Source organism: Octopus bimaculoides, chromosome 7 (genome assembly GCF_001194135.2).
Source record: "Octopus bimaculoides isolate UCB-OBI-ISO-001 chromosome 7, ASM119413v2, whole genome shotgun sequence".
NCBI lineage: Eukaryota > Metazoa > Mollusca > Cephalopoda > Octopoda > Octopodidae > Octopus > Octopus bimaculoides.
In genome coordinates, this window is record NC_068987.1 from 101251538 (window position 1) to 101256866 (window position 5329).

Genomic DNA, 5329 nt, shown 5'->3' on the forward strand with positions numbered 1-5329 from the left:
GGGGGGGGGGGAGCGTCAGACAAAAAGAGAGACAGTGTTAAATACTTCGGTATTAAATTCTTCAGTGCAAAAGTAATAATACTTGTGTTATTGCGCAAATGAAACAAAACTAGGGCCAAATTTTCAGACAGGGTAAATACAAAATTCATCTAATCCTTTCAATATGTATCGAATTGGTTTGTTATATTCCTATCGCAATAAAATTAGTCATGCATGATATAATGTGTGTATGCTTCGTTGTGTGTATGCACGTATGTGCACGCACATTTGTGTTTGAGTGTGAGGGTGTGAGTGAGGGAGAGAGAGCATAATTGCGTGTAAATGCAATTATATGTTGTATGCATGCATCACTGAGACACAGAAGGTATCATGTTTTCTCGTACTGTTTTTGTTGCCGCTTATCCCAGATCCTAAGTGAGCAAACTATAAGCCAATTTCATTGTAGCTGCAATAATGCAGTTTCTTTCGATGTGAAAACTAACACAAGGTCACGCTATTGTTGTTTTTTGTTTTCTTTTTTAACTTGTTTTAATGTAGTATGCTGCAATGAGGGAGAGATTTGCTCGGTATTTGAAACAGATAGAGCAAACCGCGTGAAGGTGAGCGTGTTATATATTACTATACAACAGTGAATTTGAAACATAGCATGACTGATATTCGGAGACCCTCTTCGGTCACGAATGACCATGGGATTGAACCTAGAAAGTTACCATCCGAGGCACAAGTCCAGGCAAGGTTGTTTAAGGAAAACCAGCAGTTGCCCATGCATACCAGCCTCCCTTCTCCACGCCACCGATGTTAGCAAAGGGAATGCAAAGGGGCCGATACAGCTTGGCATCAGTGACGTCATAACTCATTTCTACAGCTGAGTGATCTGGAGCAACGTGAAATAAAGTGTCTTGCTCAAGAACACAACACACAGCCCGGTCCAGAAATCAAACTCACAACCTCACGATCGAAAGCTCGACGCTCTAACCACTGAGCCATGCGCCTTCACTGACTGACATTATGAAACAGAATACTAAAGGAAAATCTTCCTACCATTTGAACTCAGACATATTGATACTCGTCTTTCTATATTTACGTACGAATGCATAGATGCTCTGATCAATAAGTATCCGGACTGTTGTGATAGCAACTAAACGAAAGCATGCAGAGTGAAGCCACTTGGCACAGGTTCACCTTTATCAATCCTGTATATGTTCCCTAAGTTTTAACGTTCTAGCTCACTTCAACTACTTACAGCAGTGCTTGGAACAAACGTGAGTAGCGAATGATTGTCACATCAGACATGACAATGTTGATCAAAGAATCTGTTTCAAATGTTGCCAAAAGCTTGCCTATACCTGCTCAGAAGCCTACCCAAATCTTCAGTGCTAATGGACTGAACTGAACCGTAACAAATCTTCACATCCTCAGATAACTCATGGATTGTGATTCGACGATTTCCCCGCACAGCCGCACATACATCTGCGATGATTTTCTCAGTTCTGCTGGTCACGGGTCTCCCAAATGGTAGGAAGATTTTCCTTATCGACATTTTTCGGCCATGTTGGAAACATGTGAACCCCTCATACACGTGTGTGCAGCTCATACGCTCCTCTCCATACACTTTCTGCAATCTTGTGTAGGCCTCTGAGCAGATATCGCCATGACAACTTTCTCTGTCATGGTCAATGCGACGATCACACGCTAACACCTTCATTCCAAGCACTGCTGTAAACAGGGGATGTGAGCTACAACGTTATAATTTAATGTGCATCCATAACAGCGTTCAAGGTCAATCTGTGCCAAGCGGCGTTACTTTGCGTGCTTTAGCTTCGTTACTATAGCAAAAGACCGGGTACTTATTGATCACACCTCGTATATGTATATGTATGTAGTGTGCGTGTATATAAATACACGCACACACACATATACATACTATCTTAATTTTATGGGGTTAGACACCCATCACGCCTGATCTTACCAATCGGTTTCACATAAAGAATACCATGGAGTGTTAGGTAACAATCCGATTATATAACTTTACACTCATTAGAGACAGCCGATAATAGAAGCGAATATGGCGGCTGCTCTCTATTGTCAGAGGTGGATTAGAACAACCGGTCAGTGGCTGCTGTAAAGGAAGTGATGGAACGAAAAAGGGTCCAGAGGATTGGATTAGGAGTTGTGCCCTTTTGTTGTGAAGCTGGCAAGAGTTACCTGGAAATAAGAAAAGTGTGAATTATTAATGTAATGTCCCTACGGGGGTAGGGTATGTGATATGTGTTTGTGGTATGTGCAGAGGTGGCATATGTATAATTTTTTCCAGGGGTTTAATTATATATAGCTGTGTTCGTTGGTCTGTTTCCTTTCTGTAAAGGATAAAGTCGTGGAGGTATTTTTCTCTTATGTTAGCGTGCAGCGTGTAATGTGTGATGTGTGTGTATGGAGTTTGTGCATATGTGTGGGTACAATTTGCGTGATGGGGTATGTATTGGAGGTGTTGGGGGATAATTATCTGCGGGGTATCTGCCTTAGAGGGGCGTGCGTGGAGATTGAAAATATTATGGGTAATATTTATTCACAATTACATGTGTTTCGTGCGTTAATAGGAGTTACCCAATTGTATATCTTATGTGTAATATCTTTAATATTTGTAATATTATTTGATTATCTCTCTGAAGAATTTCTAATGATAAAGATCTCGCATGTTTTCTATACTATATGTACAGTTTTGGAATTCCTATCAACAAATGAAATATACGTCATGGTAAATAAATAATGGAAAACATTTTACCCAATTTTCTGTTTTGAAATTTATTACTCTGATAAAATATTCTCCAGTATCTTTAACGATTATGCATATCTCACACAAATATAGCATCTCTATACGGATTTAGAATACTGAAATATTCAGATGTGCTTAAACAGCTCACAGCTTGAGCCGTTACTCTATCTACATAATGTGTGTGTGTGTGTGTATAAATGTCTGTATGTGTGTATCTCTCTCTCTCTCCTCTCTCTCTCTCTCTCCTCTCTCTCTCTCTCTCTCTCTCTCTCTCCTCTCTCTCTCTCTCTCTCTCTCTCTATATATATATATATATATATGTGTGTGTGTGTGTGTGTGTGTGTGTGTGTACACATACATACATACCCATATAAACATACATACACGATGCCCTGTTTGCAGGTAAGTTAGCTGAGTACGCATTACTAAACGTTTCCCTCTTTCTCTCTTTCTTTTTGACTCTCTCTCTCTCTTTCTCTCTTTCTTTCTTTCACTGCACTTAAGTTGTGAATACTTTCTATTTCTATTCGCTCCAGATCCAAAGAGCAGCAGTATTCATTGATTGAATTTTTTTTATTCCCCATTTTTCATCATTCTTATTTTTAATTCCTTACAACTATCATAGAGATATTAAAAGTGCGAATAAATTATCCTTAAATATAGTTACATTGCCTTTCAAACCATCTGGTCTGTCTTTGCACGAGTTTAGTACCTTAGAAAATAAAACGAAAGAAAAAAGAAGCAAAATTTCTTCTGAGAACTCAACCATATATAGACAGCTTCCTTCATTTCTTGACAATTAAAAAGCAGACGATTCACTCCATTGCTCTTCAGAGTTTATTGCCTCGTGTATTCAATTCGATAGCATCGAACTTAATATGCGCTGGTTTGAGGCATCAGTTAGATCAATTCTCCTTATGTGAGAATTGCTTGTTGGAATGATGCGTCGTTCCCGAGAGGATGCAGTCAGTACTAACTGGTATATGTCAGTATTAACTGTTGCAAGTTAGTTGTTTACTGCCATTATATTTAAAAAGAGGACTGCCATCATTGGCATCACACCGAAGACTACTCTATTTGGATAACTTGAGGGATTTCAACTAAGTTGTCTATGCTCCTGAGATTTGTGATCGTTTGTCTATGTTTGAGATCTAATGAATACTAACAATCAGAAGCTGCAAGATTGTAATCGCCCGAATCATTAGAGCGAGCAGAGTATATCGATCGTCTCCGTTTCAATAGTATAAATCATCAAAATGTTAGACTAAAATAACTTTGATCGGATCGTGCTTCAGTGGAATATGATTAACACAAAATATAAGTTTCATGGAGTTCGAAACGAGGCTACTCCTATACAGTCATTCTTATTGTGTGTGCGCTCGTGTAATGCATGTGTATTGTGTGTGTGAGTGGGGTGCTTGACATCAGCATAAAATCCCCGTGTCTTGTGCGTTGAGACACCGCATTAGGCTTTCTGGCAATCACAATCGTCAGCCCTTTATGTTCTCCCCCACGTTGGGGGTGTTGTGCTCGGCCTATACTTTGAAGTTGTCAAACAAGGATTTTCTAATCATGGGAGTTATTTTTTTTTTCTTTTGGCTGTGATGCAGTGAATAGTTTTGGACAGTGAGTTGTGGTTAAATACATGATTGTACAAGATCTATTAGCATACAAAACTTGCTCGAAAGCCAGGTTTCTTCGTTGTTTGTCGGCTGTAAGTATCCAATTTTAGCATCCATAAGGAATCATCGAACCAGTGATTTATGCAAGTTGAATTTCTGCAACTGATTTTGCACACTAAGTTCAGCTTCACCATAGCAAAGAAGGCCAAGTCTAGTTTCGATCTTTTGCATGTTTACAGTGCTTTCATCGTTGTTCAACTTTTAAGTTGCCCTGTCATTCAAGTGTGTGTTCATTCTGCCTGGTAATAGTTTCTTTGTTGTAACTTTCGTTATTAATCAGAATCTTATTCGTTATTGAAGAGCCTCCAGATGACTTTTCGAGACTGGTGATCAGTCAAACACATACACACGCGCGCGCGTCCGTGCGTCTCTGTATCTTTATAAATGCATATTTTATTATGCATGTAAATACACACACGCATATACTCTTACACACACACACAAACACACACATATTCTATCTATTTATCTGTATATATATACATATATATATATGGGGTACATAAATGTATACATGACTTTGCATTTGCTTTTCCGTGGGTATGTCTAAGTATTTCATTTATTTTCATTTCGTGTTCCTCGCTGATGAAGGAAAATTCCTTTTGGGATTAATCCAAAAAGCAAAACCGATTAGGGATAACTATATATTCATGAATTTCTGTTAGCTTGCCTTCTTCGTTTCGGCGTAATAATACAAATGAAAATATTTTATTTGGTTAGAAGATTTAGCGTCCATTTTCTATTTTTCAGCATATTGGTAAAGAATTTTTTTCGTGTTGCCCTTATTTATATTATTTATAATTATATATATGTATATATATATATATATTTGTGTGTGTGTGTGTATGCATACAGAGAGAGAGAGAGAGAGAGA